The sequence below is a fragment of the Mastomys coucha genome, unplaced genomic scaffold (genome assembly GCF_008632895.1).
Source record: "Mastomys coucha isolate ucsf_1 unplaced genomic scaffold, UCSF_Mcou_1 pScaffold7, whole genome shotgun sequence".
Lineage (NCBI taxonomy): Eukaryota > Metazoa > Chordata > Mammalia > Rodentia > Muridae > Mastomys > Mastomys coucha.
Window position 1 is genome coordinate 19,505,106 of NW_022196913.1, and position 18,169 is coordinate 19,523,274.

General features: G+C 39.0%; 1 non-coding gene across 1 annotated transcript; it reads right to left on the reverse strand.

Annotated features, from left to right (window-relative positions):
* Positions 1 to 282: 282 nt before the first annotated feature.
* LOC116082972 lies at positions 283 to 389 on the reverse strand. Its single transcript, XR_004115565.1, has one exon. It is a non-coding gene; the product is annotated as a U6 spliceosomal RNA (small nuclear RNA).
* Positions 390 to 18,169: the final 17,780 nt, after the last annotated feature.

The following is an 18,169-nucleotide window of genomic DNA, read 5'->3' on the forward strand; positions in this document are numbered from 1 at the left end:
GCTTGAGTAAAATATTGTGCATATACCTGTGAAGCCCCTTTGATGCACGGTGCCATTTTATTCTGATGTTTCTAAGCTTATTTTTGTGCAGATGAGCAGGCTATTGGAGAAAAGGGGGTACTGAAATCACCTACTATTAATGAGTTGATGTTAATCTGAGTCTTTGAATCCAGTGTGTTTTTTATGAAATTGGGTACACTAGAGTTTTGAGCACATGATGCTCAGGATGTCTTCTTGATTAACTGCTCCCTTGAGTAGAATGAGTGTCCTTTTTAAAAAAAAAAAAAAATGGAACGCTTCACAAATTTGCATGTCATCCTTGTGCAGGGGCCATGCTAATCTTCTCTGTATCGTTCCAATTTTAGTATATGTGCTGCCAAAGCGAGCACATGAGTGTCCTTTATCTCTTCTGATTAGTATTAATTTGAAGTCTATTTTGCCAGTCATTAGGAGAGTGATGCATGCTTGCTTCCTGGTCTCACTTGATTGAAATATTTTTATCTATCCTTTCACTCTAAGATGGTGCCTATCTTAAAGCTAATCTTGTATTATGTAAACAACAGAAAGTTGGAAAATTTTTATCCAGTCAGTGATCCTATATCTGCTGACTGGGAAATTGAGCCAATTAACATTTAAAGTTTTTACTGAAAAGTCTGTGTTAGTATTGATTTCTGTGTTGCTGATTTTCAGTGTCATTATTCATGTCCTCTAAACTTTTTGTTTTAGTAAGTATAGCATCACATGTCCTTCCAGTCTTTTAGCTATGTTTATTCCCAACCTCCACCTGAAATATTACTTACAGTACTCCCTTTACATTTGGTTTTTGCATTTCATCTTTCTAGGATGTTGAATTGTGGATAGTTTTTGTCTTTCTTTTACCAATTGAAACTAACCATGCAGAGCCACCACCAAAATATCTAGACAATTTTGAAACAATTTAGTCAAATGCAGAGAATCACAAATTGTTATTATTTCCAGATGGAAAAAAACTCTCTTAATGTATTTTAGTTACTATTTTGTCACCTTCTTTCTACAGGCCAGAAAAATAGAATCATTGTTTTAGCAGAAAGGAGAGTTTATAAGCTATATCATCGATGATAGAATTCAGTATTTAATGTAGCAAAGTATACAATTACAAAATAAGATGTAGTTAAATTTTGGTTACAAGTTTCATGCATATTCAATACAGTTCAACGAAAGGATCACTTATTAAGATCACAAGAAGAGATACTTAGGAAGACAACATAGCCAGAGGACAGTGGTAGAATGATACATAGTCATAGCTAGAAACTATAATGGAAACAAGTCTGTGGCTATCAGACCTCAAGAGTGACTCTAAGAAATTTCACAGTTTACTGTTCTGTTTAGTTGCTCTCATTTTAATACAGATTATATAATTGGAGTACAAGCTCTTAACTCTCCTGATATCTACTTGTTTCTGCATCTTTCGCCCTATATTTTACTCTGTCTTCTAGAACTCATTTTGACTTCCCTAAATTCTCTTGACTATATGATATTCTGGGAGCTTCAGTGCTCATTCCAAATACCTTAATCACTTCCACCCTCCTAGCTGAAGTCACAGTTACAATGCCTCTGCCCCTCTGTTTGCTGTAAAGAACTGTGCTGGCCACTGATAAACCTGTAGAATAGCTGTTCTGGGTTCACATTCTGTTCTCTTCCAGGGAACAAGTTTGACTGCCAGTTGGGAAGAATTTTTGAGTGACACTGACTCATTCAAAAGAGAATGGAAGAAAAGCATCTATAGTTACCCAAGCTTAAGACTTAAAATCTAGTGAACACCCATGGACACATGGTTTCAGTTGCTTGATGAGCATATAAGGTGATAGTCCTAATTAAACCTACTGAACAAGAAGGCTGCATGCAGTATTTTGTACTTCATTTCCAATAAATGTTTGATGAATTTTTTATGTGCAAAATAGGTTCAATATCAATACATGTCATTAAAAAAAACAGATCACATTGCTGACATTTATTCTCACAAAGACGAGGTTCCTGTGCTAGCTCTGTGAGGAAAGGAACTGGTCATATATATCTGTGTATATATTGTAAGCACATCTTCCCCCTAAACACAAGTTTTATCAGCTATGGAGGACAATGACAGAATCTGTTCAAAATCCATAAATAATAATGGTCATTTCATTTTTGCTACTATTCCATAGCTTTCAGAAAAACAAAGAAACAAAGAAACAAAAAATGGACATCTTGTTTTGGGCAACCGGGTATGTTTGCTAAACTATAAATCTAGCATGAAGCTACTGGAGGGGAAAGTTTCCTGCATGTTAGGTGTGCCAAGTACCCGATTTACAGAAGTGGGCTCTGCTGGCTCTTCACATGGCCAACTAGTTTCCTCAATGTCACTTGGCCTTGACTCCCTGCTCAGAGGTTTTATTATCTGCCACCAAAATATATATGTGGTAGATTTGAAAGAAATAACATGTACTAAGAGTGTATCAAACTATACCCAATAGTTCCTCATTTAAGTCCTTTCATACACATTTTCCCATGTTCCCCATGGAAGGAGAATGTTTACAAGTGCCTTGATAAATTGAGCTTACAGAGGTAATCTTCAAAATCTAGGTGGCTGAACTGGAGTTTTGAGGTGTTGGTGTTGTTCTTGTTTTTGTTTTGTTTTGTTTTGTTTTATTTGTTTTGTTGGCCTCCAATATGGTACCTTTAAATTAACACTATGAATGATATTTGCAGCCATGACACCACATATGCACATAATCCTACAAATTGGCTAAGGCAGCAGTACCACAGGCAGGAAGCCGGCCTTGACCTAGCAAAAGCCTGTCTCAAAAAAAAAAAATATATATATATATATACATATATGTATATATGTATATATATATATATATATATATATATATATATATATATATATATATATATATATATATATATATATATATAGCCTGATGATAACATATAGTTTGTATAGCACTCAGTTAGTATATGCAAGGCTCTGAGTTCAATACACAATACTGTAGTATGGATGACTGTGAACAGAATTTACTATCTTCATGCCTTCAAAGTAGAGCTGCCATCATACTGTTCAGAATGATGGCCTGAAGACTGTGTGCTAGGAGAAATTACAATTACTTTGTGAATGGGGAGGAGGGCAAGGGCCCATAACAACCTAAGAGTAGGGTCCTCCCCATCCTGGCCCACCACAGTGATAGCCTTCTGTCCCACTGCCTTGGCTTGACCAGGCCTATTGCCCACAATACTTCCATCATTAATGCTCATCTCTTCAGACCCCAAATAAAGTGTGGCTCCTAGAATATGTCAGAGGAATATGAACAAGAATGTAATTTTCTTCCCTTTCACTTGCTGTGTCTCAATGTCTACTTGGAAAAGTAACACCTTCTTTGTACTTTGGTGAGGGGAAAATATCATAAAAATTCTTAGTCTTAGAAAGGAAAAAATAACATATGGAGTATGAGTTGACTTCTTTCCAGTTTTTAAGAAATTTTCAACTTAGTTTTTGCTCACATCTGAAATGCTTTCAGAACTTGTCTTAGGAACATGCAGGGATCTGCCTGTCTTTTGCTCACCTCTCACATCAGAAGTTAAGGTTCTTTCAAAGTCTCTGTTAATGTTCAAAATGACAGGAACTGTAAATGACAACAGGGTGAATCAGCAAGGTCATTAAGGAGTGAATTATTGAGAAATATGTTCACATAAATGAGAAATGGATCCAGTTAGGTATGACACACACCTGTAATCCAGGACTTGAGAGCTGGAAGCCAGAGCCTCAAAGCATGCTCAGCTACAGAGGGCTTTGAGGTTAACTTGGGCTAAAGACATAGTCAAAAAGAGTGAAAAACAAGTAGAAGCATATAATAGAAATGAAGAATCCCGTTTAATATTAACAATGTGTAAGTTTAGGGAAATAATTACATTTCTGGGTTCAACAAGACATTTTAGGTCAATGTCAATAATTATTCAGACCATGTAAAGAAGACACAGAAAAATACCCTCTAAGTGAAGAATAAAAAGCTAGTGAGGTTTATATTGAGCAAGAAATTTCAAGTCTAATAATGTCAATATTATTGCTTAAAACCAAACAGCTAATTTGGCCTATGTGGTAAAAGTTAAACTCTGAGGATGGCAGAAAAATAAGATTTGAGAACTCTAACATTTCCTCACTGCCTCTGTACTCTCTTCATCTAGTTTTTCAGGTTACAATAGTGAGGTGGAAGAATAAGCGTTACCTCATTTACTCTCCTCTACAGAAACTCATAGTGACAATCTATAGAAACTCATAGTGATGATCTGCCGACAATGATGCTAAGCTGACACCAAAATTCAAAAATGAGGCAGAAATATCCCATGAACCACAGAAATAAGAGCTATGATTGAGTGATAAGAGCTGCCTGCTCTGACGTGTCACCCATCGTCTAGTTGGCACACTTCCAGACAGAGACTTCAAGCAGCCATGGTTTCTACAGTGGGACGTACACAGTAAAGGAGAGCATTTGACTTCTATACTATTTGGGGAAATAGAGCCTTCTCCTTGTGGTATACTATGAGACGTAAAAGGGATGGCAGTTTTGTCATCAACTTTCTGCCCTGTGCCAAATATACAAGATAAAAGAGGATAAAGTGTTCTTTTAACTGAAAGACTCAGAAATTTTATTCCATAATCCATTGCTTCTGTTGTTTTGGTGAGGCAGAACATTATAATTCATAAGGTGTAGTAGAGCAAAGCAGTCCCCTTTTGTGTGTATGTTTTGCATGCGTGCACTTGCTAGAAAATAAAGAGAAGGAAAATCAGCATGCTTATGCCTCCTTCTAAGGTACACCATGCTCATTGACCCAACTGCCTTTCACTATGCTCTCCTCATCCACTGCAAAGGTTCCTCCACCTCCTAGCAGCTCTGACATGTAGGGTCATACCAACTCTGTAAGATATGACCACTGGGAGAAAACTTTAAAAGCGTAGTAGTCAGAAAAAAAAAAATGGACTTCCTAAGGGGCTGTTAGAAACAGAATTGTAGCAAGGAGCACAGCAACAGAAAGTAGATCTTAGTGGTGCTCTGGTCAGCAGAAAAACAAACATTGTATGGTCTCTCTCATCTAAGGCTCCTAGCTCCAAATCTTTACATATGAGTATGGAATGTGGAGAAGCTTCAGAAACAAGAAGAGTAAAGGTGGATCATTGTTTGGAAGGAGACCAAAGAAAAGGAATGGCAGGCTACATATGATCACAAGGGGAAAATGGGAAAACCAAGGGTCTTTAGTTGTAGAGGGACAGGGAGACCTATACAGAAGAAGGAGGGAGGAGTAAAATAGCAGTAAGGATGTCCAAAAAGGCATAAGAGATCATCCTATTAACTATCTAACTACGTCTGTTTATGTAATCACATAAAAAAAGCTTAAGTGAAATTTTCCCATGTGGACTGACGATGTTTAGCACAAGAGCAATAGAACCCCAATAGCAGGCACAAAAAGCACTCCTTTTATTTGACTAGAGTTATCCAAAAACACCCCAAATATTACAACTTATTGCTGTTGCCGTTGATTTTCCCCAAAAGTGTTGGGTAAGTCCCTATGGCTAAACAGAGCATGAAGTTCAAACACAGAATGCAGAGGACTTGAGCTGGTACCTGAAAGCCTGTTTCTTGAGGTCAAGCTATATTGGTACCATAAGGTGTCATGAAAATTTCCAAAAAGGAAAGCAACCAATAGTCCTACCTGGGTATGGTGCCTAGTAAACCACAACAATTAACCAGTATGTTGTCATAAGCCTAAGGGTACAATTTTGCATGCATACCTTGGTGGTGACCACCAGATCTCTAATTGGTCATAAGGTCAATTCAACAAGAGGGAAATTGTGCCTGGTACTAGAAACCTACTCAGCTACCTGGAATGTATAAAGTCATGGATCTGGGAGGAGAGCCTACAGCTGCTACTTTATTAAACCAATACGTTCCCTAAGTATATTCTAAATATGTGTCTTTATATACACAAATAAATGTAGCCCTCATCCATCACTTGAAACTTCCCTTTCCAGCAGAGGTAAGCCACTACAGAAAACTCCAAGTGATTAAAATGCTGAACTGTGGGGCCCAATCCCAAATGATACAGCTACAACAAAACTCTTACACCCAATGCTTAGGAATCATTGCTGAAAAGGAGGGCAGAGAGAGTGTAAGATTCAAAGGAACAGGAAATTTTCCGTGAGATTGTGTCTCCTAGAATTATCAGGGAAGCTATGCCCATGAAGTCTAACCAACATGTCTGCCTGAACATGACCTGACCTTGGATGATACCAGTAGACATAATAACATGGAAAGAACATAGATCATGAGGCCTTGACCATAGACAAGCAACTAAAAGCAGATAAGGAACCCTGTAAGTAGGAAAAATTGCCTTCTCTAGGGAAAAGCACACCAAATGACTAACAAATTATCAAATGCCCAATCCTGAAAATATGCATACAAGTAACACTATACAGACTAATATGGTTGTATTTATATATCTACAAACACACACACACACACACACACGAATACAAAGAAACAGGTCATAAATTTGAATGAGGGCAAGGTGGGGAGCATCATTCATTTTGCAAGAAGAAAAGGGATGAAGGAAAGAATGTAATTACATTAACTTCAAAAAATGTATCAATTGTTTTAAGAAAACAAGCAAGGGTAAAGCAGATATCAATTAAGGATATGCAAAAGACAAAGAGAAATTCATCAAAAGAAGTCAAGCAAGTAGTCATATGTATTAAAAAGGCTCAGCATCAGTAATGACATAGCACCTCAATTCAGTAACAGTGGTTGTTATCAAACAGACAAAACACCGCTTATATGGTTTGAATGAGAATGGCTTCCATGAGCTCATATATTTGAATAAGTGGTGCCCAATTTGGGGGACTTTTTAGGAAAGATTAGGTGGTGTGGTCTTGTTGGAGGAGTGTCACCCAGAGCAGGTTTTAAGGTTTCAAAAGACTCACTGCATTCCTAGTGTTCCTCTCTGTCTCCTACTTGTGGATCAAGATGTGAGTTTCAACTGCTTCAGTGTGCCTGCTGCCCTGCCATGAGGGATTCAACCCTCTGAAAGTGTAAGCACAGTTAAATGCTTTCTTTTATAACTTACGTCAGTGTTTTGTCCCAGCAATAGAAAACTGAGACAACAGCAAATGTTGTTAAGGATTTCAACAAAACGAAACCCTCGCATACTGTTGGTGGAATTAAAGATTAGCATAACCATTGTAGAAAACAGTAATGGGAACGATTCCTCAAACTATTAAAAATAGATGTACTATATGATTCATATTCTTACTAACAACTATATTTTCAAAGGAAATTAAATCAATGTGTTGAAGAAATAGTTCCACTCCTTTGTTTATCATAGTTCTATTTACAACAACAAAAGCAATAGTTATATCCATCAGCATGGATGGGGAGCAAATGTAATGTAAATAGCCAGTGGAAAACTGTTTGGCAATGAAAAACATTGCCTTTTCTGAGAGCAGTGATGAGCATGGAGACAGTATGGTATAGCGAAATAAACTAAGCACAGAAATAAAAATACTGCTTGATATTATTACTCATATATACAATGAATTCATGGAAATAGAAAAGTTGTTGAGGTTTGGTCTGTTGCTATGTATTGTAATGCTAAATACTGGCTCCCCAAGACCTGGTTGTCCTCAGGGATGAAAGAATCTTTATGTACTCCAAGTAATGCTATGTGACCAGGCTCCTTAATTTAAACATATTAGTTGAATAATGATGTCAACAGCCTATAGCTGGGCAGAAGAGAGGTAGGTGGGCTTTCAGTTCCTAGACTTGGGGTCTAAGGACCACAAGGAGGAGAGGGAGACGGTGGAGGGAAGAGAACATACCATGGGGTAGAAATCCTGAAAACATGGTCATGAGGGCAAGTCAGAATAAGAGTGGCCTAGACAGGACATGGCAAGTCATATTGTGAAGTTATTAGCAGAGAAGCAGATATTATAGCATAGAAGGTAGATATCTGCCCAGCTGTAGTGCTTTAAAGGCTTATTATAAATATAAAAGATTGTATTTCTTTTATCAGGGATCTGAATGATCAAAGGCATGGTAGAAACCCCTAACTGAGATTAAATGTTTACAACAGAAAGTAGAATAAAGGTCAGAGGAAGTTGGAGTACCTAGTGAATGGGGGATGGAAAGATATTGAAGGGATAAATGCAAGAGTTCTATTGTTTAGCATCATAACTACAATAAATGACAACATATTCTTAAATACAAAAAGTGAGTAAGAATTCTCACTAGAAATAATAGCTATGTGGGGGAATGTTTGTTAATTAGACTAATTATTCTATGATATATATGTACTCTTATATATCATGTTGGGTGGGATAAGTATGGATAATTTTATTTTTCAACTTAGAAGAAAATGACAGCAGGAAGGAAGGAGGAAGAGAGAAACATGGGAGAAAGAATAGAGAGATAAATGTATATTGGCAATATTGAGCATGTTATGGTTCAAATTGGGCAGAAAAAGAAAGTCAAATGGAAAATTTCTTTAATAGCCTCCTTTGGCACGTAACACATACTTTAATACTCAGGCTTAAGCATGCATCGAAATCACCTGGAGGCTCACTAAAACACAGATGCCATGTGTTGCTGCAGATATTTTGTGCAGTAAAAACCAGGTGTGGCCTAGCTTCTCAGACATTGTTGTTCTCCAGGTCTGAGACTACACTTTGAAAAATGTCACATTGATGTGGCAGAGGATGTCCTTGTCTGTGAACTCAGCCTTGTGTCATCTTACTGACATCCTACTCTAGCTTTGTACAAATGAGTTGTGTGCTAGTAAATGAGAAAAGCTACCACATCCTACCCACCTCTTATTTGGTATGATTGGGTCTATGTATAAAATAAAATTACCCATGTTACATAATTAATTTGCTTTATTGTTCCTTTGCTCTCAAGGAAAGGGTTTTCGTAATGCTCACATTAAATGACAAGTGTGTTAAGACAAGAGCTGGAGGTTGGAGAAAATGGATTAATAAATGAGGGATCTGGAGAGATGCCTCAATAGTTGTTGATGTTTTCTACTCTTATCAAGAGTCTGGGTTCACTTCCCAGCAGCCATATTGTAGCTCATAGTTACATATCGTTCAGTTACATAGGTCATAATCACTTATAGCTCCCATTTCAGGAGTTCCAATGCCTTATTCCCGACTCCTTATTACCAATTCTACATGCACAATGCACACACAGATACTCATGCAGGCTTACACACACACACACAAATAAATGAATAAATGCATAACAAATAAATAATAGGAGCATAAGCATCTATATCATTTTTAGTGCTAAGTTTTTAAAACAACCAAAGTAAAAACGATGGAAATATGAGTCTATAATTATCACCATATAAAACACGTGTAGAACAATTGTCTCCAAAGACCCACATACATGGATTTGAAATAGTGAGGAAAGCAGAAAGCAGTTGAGAAGGAAGGAGTGACATGAACAGATACTAAAAGTGAAGACAAAGAGGGTATGTTTGAGTCCAGAATGAGGCTGGCTGAAGATAAGGCCAAGTTCATTTTGAGGAAGAAAAAACAAGAGTCCTTGAACCTAAAAGTGTTAACTCTAAAAAGATCTCAGGCCTCAATGCTCACATCATAGCCACAAGTTGAGCTGAGCTGGCTCACTGGGAAAGCCAGCTTAACTGTCTACAGGCCTGAGCACTGGGCATGTGTACTCATAAAGCATCAGCCAGTTCCTGGTATGGAGAAAGGCCAAAGGGTCTGAGAGCTTGCACAAGGTTACCTGCCATAAAACAAGCATGTACACAACTTCGATAATGCTCGCACACACACACACACACACACACACACACACACACACACACACAAAATCAGTTCCCCTAGCATGCCTATAGGGTTTGCAAGGTGTCTCATGCCACAGTTCGCACTCCTGTCATGTAGTCAGACTTTCCAAATTACTAAGACATTTGGCAAAGCCAGGTCTTACATCTTCTGTCCAGGGACTCTTCTCCTGCCAGGAAGGGTGGAGAGGCTGAAAAGGAAAACCTGAGGCTGTCCATTACCGCCCACTTCTGTAGTCTCCTTTAGGTTCTTTCCTCCCCCAACCTGCTGTAAATCAAAACAACTTCAACCTTGTGTGTCCTAATATGCCACGTGGTACTAGTAGCATCTTTCTAAATAAACAGCTAAACAAACAGCACTTGCTTGGGAGTCTGTGAGAAAAGAGAGAGCAGCTGAGTGGCTTCTGCTCACCCACTGTTAGTGGCACTTAGTTTGCATTTGTAGTTCATATGAGCCTCAGACGTGAAGGTGCATGGATCCAGCTCGCCTTAGCTGGAGCGTACAGTTTTGTTTTGTTTTGTTTTGTTTCTTACTTACTATCAAATCCATCCGGATCATCTCTTATTATCTTTCCTATAATGCTCCAGGATTGGGACCTGAGGCGGACCAAGTGGAAAGGACAACATGCCTCTGGGATCCTTAGTGAGCAACTGAATTTTGAGGTGCTCCAGCTCTTCCTTTGCTCCCTCTTTCAGGAAACATTTGGGAGGTTTGCTCCTGGAGCTTTGCAATTGGCAAAGATACTCTTTGTGCTCAGAAAGGCAAAACAAGATAGATGAGGTCAATGGGGGATGTGAGTTATCTTGGATAATCAGTTGAAATATCCACATCTCTAATTCAAGGCTTCCTTTGATTTATCAATGTCATATTTCACATTAAAGTCCCCAACATCCATTTTCTTCATTTCCTTTCTAATTATTGCTTCCCAACTCAATAATTTGCTGTTACACAGTTTCTGACGTCTTGCATCTAGTTTGTTCAGTACCTTGGAATGTGATTGGGAAAAAAAATGGGCTCTGTGTTAGAAAAGCCATGTGAGTTTTCTGTTCTCTTCATTTACTTTTCCTGACTTTTCCTTCATCTCAGTAATTATGTTCACCCCCGTGGCTAATGATGCTGCAGGAGGAATATATGGCTTTCTGGGATCCACTGGGAAGGGGCTGTAGAGAATGGAGGCTCAGAAATCACAAGGCTGGATTCAAATCAATTTTGCCATTTAGGAGACAGAAGTTTAGGCATGTGTTTTTAATATTCAGTCACCACTATGTACTATCTCAGAGACTTCGCACTGGAGAATCCTGTTTCTAGGCAAACTACAGCTGACTGATCTGAACTGTTGAGAGAATCAGAATGGAGGAATGCTGTTTCCTGTCCCTCTGTGTCAATGAAAGTACTGTCTTCTACTTGGAACAACCCCCAGAACAGCTCTCCTTGCTTATCCTCTCCCCCAGTCCTTTCTTAGCTCATCAGCCAATGAGCCTTTTAGGACATAAATCAGACCATGCCATACCCTGACACTCTGCAAAGGCTCCATGTCTCCTTCAGAAAGATGAACAAATGTCTTAACAGTCTAGTTGGTCCCATAAAACAGCCCCACATTGCCTCCATGACCCACATCCCTGCCTCTGTCTTCTTGCTTATTGCTTTCAGTCTTATTGCCTCTTCCCTCTCATTTGAATGGATCGATTATGTGCCTGCTGTGGGGCCTTTGCCCTAACTGTTAGCTTACAGGGAGTTGTGCCTTGTTTAATCCCAGTTGAAGCATTACCTCCTGGAGAGAGAATGAGATGTGTGAGGCTCAGAAAACCAAGGAAACTGAAGAGGCTCTGGAAACTCAGGAAGTTACTAGATTTATGAGGCCTGTCCTCAAGTTATAAAAGCAGAAAACAGCTGCTGGAAAGACAGACTGTCCAGTAGAGCTGACTTCAAGGTAGGCTGGGAGTTCTGGGGACAAAACTTTCTGGAGTCACCACCTATGCCTGAGTTGCCTGCCCAATTACAGAACTGCCTTTGAGTCCCCTATGCTCTTGTAAGCAACCACAGCACACACCTTGGTTCAGCAAGCTAGACTTGGAAGAAATTGTTCCCCAGTTTATTACTTGGTAAGATGTGAAAAAATACTTGTTCACACCTTCCCAGGATGTCATAACACCCTGCAATGTTCAGGATCTGTACCATGCCTCATCTTCTCAACCTATCAGACGTCAGTACAGCTCCAGTGGACTAGTCTGTGAACACTGTCCTTTTGACATCATGACCATGGCACACTGCTACACTGTTCCTAGAATATCTTAAGACCCAGAGAATACCACCGGAGTATTAGAAGAGGTATGCCATAAATCAACAACATGGGAACACATCAGTGACATTTCCAATCAGTACAGAATGTGATTTTGTGAGTAACTTCACAACCCCTTACATTTCTGTGAGACAGACTTGAGGAGCCCCTATCTGGCAGAGCAGTGAGTACCTGACGGGGCACCTCCTGCTGCACTATTCACATCTCACCTTTCCCACCCTTAATTCTGCACTCCAAGTCTGGCTTTACAAACTCCGTGGATGATTAGTTTCTGGGAAAGGGGTACTCAGTTTTCTCTAAGAGTACAGCCCCTGATAGTTCATCTGTGCTCCAACAGAAGATCACACACCTAAGAATATTTGGGAATTACAAATTGACCTTGATGGGGGGGTATAAAATTGGATAGGTAAGGGAAGTGGGGATAGAGCTGGAAATGGTTAAAAGAGGGAGGGTAATATGATTAAGAACTTACTGTGCTGGAACACCAAAAAATTACATGCAATGTGTATATTTAAGTACATATTTAAGGATGGCTCCTTCTGAAGGGGTTTGCAGCCCCATAGGAGGAACAACAATATAAACCAACCAGTAACCCCAGAGCTCCCGGGAACTAAACCACCAACCAAAGAGTACACATGATGGGACCCATGGCTCCAGCTGCATATGTAGCAGAGGATGGCCTTGTCGGACATCAATAAGAGGAGATGCCCTCAGTCCTGTGAAGACTCTATGCCGCAGTGTAGGGGAATGCCAGGACCAGGAAGCTGGAGTGGGTGGGTTGGTGAGCAGGGGGAGGGGGTTTTCAGAGGGGAAACGAGGAAAGGGGATAACATTTGAAATGCAAATAAAGAAAATATCTAATAAGAAAGGAAGAAAGAAAGGAAAGAAGGAAGAGAGAGAGAGAGAGAGAGAAAAAGGCTCCTTCAATAATTCAACAACCTCATGGACTCCTCAAACAATTTACTTTATTAAGGAGTTTCACATGTTGGTTACATCAGTTTATCTCTCAACAGTCCTGAAAGGAAGAAGGGAGCATTTCTTTATCTCGAGAAGAAATCTGAAAAGTAGTTCATCCACCATGACTTCTGCAATTCTCTCCAAGCCATCCTTACAGTGTTTTTTAAATCATTGGTGTGTGTGTGTGTGTGTGTGTGTGTGTGTGTGTGTGTGTGTGTGTGTATAGCCATGCATGTGCTAATTTGCACATGTTGAGGTCAGAAGATAATTTTGTGGAGTCAGTTCTCTCCTTACATCTCTATGTAAGTTCCAGAGACTGACCTCAAAGAATCAAGTCTTCACTGTAAATTCTGTTATCCACTGAGCCATCTCACTGCCCCAAGCCCTCTTTATCAGACATGGGGTCATTATTGTAGTACAACCAATTTAAGCTTATCCCTGACTAACTTACAAATAAATAAGACTCAGACCATGGTTATTTTATTTGTTTTTGACAATTACTGGGGGAATAACCCCTAATCTACTCTTCTCCCTGGCTGGCCTGACTACCTCCCGAGCAGTATATCCCCATATAATTGCTGTTTCTCCTGGCCATATACTTATCATCCATCTTTTTTCATGGCAGCTTTCCCCTCCTTCCTCCTTCTTCCTTCCTCCTTCCTCCTTCTCCCCCTGGTCTCTCCTCTTCCAACTAGGTCACTCTAAACCCACCTACCTCTAATTTCTCAAGTAATTGGCTGTAGCCAATTTTATTTAACCAATAGGTTTAAATCAGGGAACAAGGCTTGCACAACAAAAGCTTGTAGACATGAGAAGCCACTGGTAGACCTAGACCTTTGGATATAGAATTTAGCATTACAATACATAGCAATAGACCAAATGTCAACACAATATAGCCCAAATTGAATTTGAACCCACCATGTAGCCAAGCATCACCTTGAATTTCTTATTCTCCTACTTCAGATCCCTAGGGATAACAGGCATGCCACCATGCCCAGTTTATACAACATTGTATCCTAGACATTATTTTGTTGTTACTTCATAACTTTAATTTTGTTCATATTATGAATCAAATGGAAACATCTGATATGCAGGATATTTGATGCGACACCTATGAAAGGGTTGTTACACATACACACACACACCAGAGTGTGTGTAACCAACACGTGGAGAACCACTGCTTTAGACTATATAGAAGACATTCCTTAATGTCTGGTACAAAAATTCTTGCTATAGAATTAATGTGCTGGAAACTCAATCCCTAAAGTCATCTTCATTGGTACTTGCCAGTGATACTTTGGGAGCTGAGGGTTTTCATGCAGGTGACACCATAGGACAGCATCTGCAGCTTGACAAGATGAGGGAGGTATGAGAGAGCATTTTTGTTCAGTCCCCCTAAATCATGTTCATCGACATGTTCAGGTGCAGATCCAGTGTCATGTCAACAGGCCTTCCCAGAGCTGTGAGCTAAAGCAGCCTCTATATTTGATAAATTACCCTCATTGTGAGTGTTTTGTTTCAGTAACAAAAATAGACTGAACAATTCTTAGGTTAATCTTTGTGTAAAATATATGAGGGATAATCATATGTCAATGAATATAATATGAGAAGTAATTCAATAAATGCTTTCTACATTATTTCTACATTATTTCTTTAAAATAAAGTCCATCAAAAAAATCTCAGATGATTCTATTAGCCACTCTATTATTTTTATTTTCTAGAGCTACTATAACAAAGTACCACAAACTGGGTGGTTTTAAGCAAAATAAATTCATTCTTTCACAACTTTAGGAGAGTGAGTCCGTATAGAAGTATCAGACTCTTGTTCTCTGTTACGGCTCAAGGTAAGTTTTTCTTGTGTCAGCATTTGGTGACAGTGGCCACTGTCAGGTAGAATTATCATTCAATCTCTGCCTCCATCTTTCTATGGCTGCTTTCTCAGTGTATCTCTCATAGGGCATTATAGGGAGCCATTGGATGGGAGTCCACCTAAATCATATATGGCCTCATGTTTACTGTATGCCTTGACCCTATTTCCAAATGTCCACAGAACTAGGAGTTTAACATATCCTTTAGAGGTCATGGTTAAACCAATACAAGTATGGAGTAGACTCCACAAGAGGACCTTGGGAGGCTCAAGGAAGGCCTCCTGCCTCAGATCCAGCTAGGGAATGTAGGACTGAGAACTCCTGGGCCTCACCACACAGGGGCTCACCACTCCCAGAGTCCATTGTGGTAAAGGAAGGCTACATGTTTTTTGACACACTTGATTTTGAGAACAACTATATCAAAAGATCCCACAAGGATTTATAAATGCATAATAGAAATTGAATGGAAGAAGCTGCATGTATCCAGGTACACTGGATTCTCATTTCTTATTTCCTTAGCACACTACTTTGTGTTTCCTTATCCCAGTTGTGCCAAGTGTCATTCCTCATCTCTTATTGTTCTATTTGGTGTTGTTATAACAGAATACCCTTAACTGAGTAATTTATAAAAACAGAGAAAGTCATTCTTTATAATTTGGAAAGTTGGAAAGTACAATATCAAGGGTTTCTTGCTGGGTTGTCTCATGGAGGAAGCAGGAGGCAGAGGCAGACCAGTGGAATAGAGCAAGGAAGGTCCCGATTTGCTTTTAATCACAAGCCCCTTGCAATTATAAGTCAATTCATAAGATCTTAAACCCAATCTAACAGTAATGTGGTAACATTATGTACCATTAACTAACAGTATATAACATTAATCCATTCAATCCAAGTAAGAGCCGTAATGACCTGCTCACATCTTCGGTTGTTTTCTTGTTTGTTGTTTGTTTGTTTTGTTGGAACAGAGTCTTGTTAGGTGGCCCTTGACGGTCTGCTACTTTTTGTGTAAGTCAAGTGAGCCTAAAACTCTTGGCAATTAGCCTCCAAGTGCTATATTATAGGCCTGGTTCTCAATCACCCCTTAAAAGTCCAACCTCTCTTAGTAGATTGCACTGAGGACTGACTTTACAACACATGACCTTTGAGAAACAAATTCAAAGAGTAGTCGGTGTCATCTATGTCCAGGCTTCTGAGGGATGTGTATAAGTTAGCACTAAGACCCATGGAGAAGCCCTAGCTGTTTACTACTCATTGCTGCACAAACCCTTATTTGTGTTTTTCTTTTTATAACACTTGATTCATGTGGAAAGGAATTGATTCTCACACAGCACCTGTGGCCTCTTCAGATTCGTTCATTTTACAGCTTCTCATTCTAAGGACTATATCAAGTCTCCCCAAAACTCATTTTCAAATGGGTTATAGGTTTTAATTTTAGGTATTTCTTCCTAAGTCATGATACTGATTTTTATCATGTTCATCCTTCAAGCAAAATGTCTTACTAATAATTCTCTTTCTTTTTTGGAGGGACACTCTCATTGTCCTCATTTCATGGAAAAGCAACTAGGTTCTAAAGCCAAGATCAGAAACAGGAAATAATGTGCTTTATACTAATCTGCCTCTCTATCTTTCCTGGGTGATCCATTTTAGCTCCCCTCCAAGGTAGGGTTCCTTTATCTAATTAACACTGCCTACAGTGACTATCCACATACTCCTGCCTCCTCGGTCCCACCCCCAAGCTCCTGGAGCTGCTTATTTTTACCTTCTAACCTTCCAAATATATGCTTTTGGACCTCTAACATATACTGTTGTATCATGCTATTGTATGTGAGCAAGAACAGATTGTCTTCCCATCACTCATCTTATTAGGAGGGCAATGGTCACAAGCAACCAATATAGTGATGGCTAAAGGCAACCCAACCCAGGACAGACACCTCTGTATAGAGTGTATAGAGAGATCCAGAAGCCTGCCTGTCACCTTGTCTCTGCATTTCTAAGAATTTCGTCTAGACATGTCAGTTCATCTCCTTGGCCTGTATGAATACCAGTTCCACTACATTGTTTCAGAAGTTCCATCCAGGTTTAACACTCTCTAAATTTAAGTCTTGCTTCTGTGAAGGCATTCCTATAATTCCAGCCTATACTGATTACTTCCATTCTTAATTAAGTCAATATTTTTCAGTACTAAAAATCTGAACACAGTTTGATAGAAATATTTTGTACTACTTTGGGATTTAGGAAGCAATGAACTTGTAGCTTGAGGGCCAAAAATGATGTTATGCTTGGACATGTCAGTAGGAAAAAGCCTGACACTCTGCCTGGGCATGTCAGCAGTTGTCTACAAGAAAGATGTGGGCTGTGTTAAGCCCTCAGTGTAAATACCTGTGAACCTTTTGTAATTTTTGTACGTTTTTCTATTTTCTGTATTGACAATGTTTGTAAATCTTACTTTCTTCATCAGATAAATTCCCAGAGGATAATATTGCCCCACAGACCTTGGACAAATGCAACCTTATAGCAAAAACCTAAAATATATATTTCTGAACACAACAGAATATATATGTATATATATACATATACATACACATATATAAGGTATATACATATATGTATATACACACACATACACACACACACACACACACACACATATATATATGCATATAATGAAATGTTCCCATTGATTAGGATGACATGATGTCTGGTACATACAGTTAGCCAACACTCCAAGAACTAGATTATCTCATGCTAGTTTTGCTACGGTTTCTAATTATCCAAATCCACTAAAATAATGTTGTGACTTTTAATAAATCTTTAAATACAAAAACTTATGAATTCACATTTTTCTTTATAGTCACAATAGACTTGGTTATACAGCTAAAGGAGTAGTAGAGTTAAGAGACTCAAAATTCATAGATTCACATAGTCATAGAAGGCCCCTTGTCAATGCAATCTGGCTTTAAATTTTGAGAATTGGAAGAAATCGAAAAAATTCACCTTTCTTGTTCTGCTGATAAGGAGAATGGAAGTGGGACACACAAGGCAAATCAAAGTTACAAAGTGAAGTAAAACTCCAGTGCTGACAGAAATAACTCCATCTTTTGGAATACTGTTTTCTCACTAGATGTGTGATGGTTTGTATATGCTTGGCCCAAGGAGTGGCACTATTTGGAGGTGTGGCCTTAT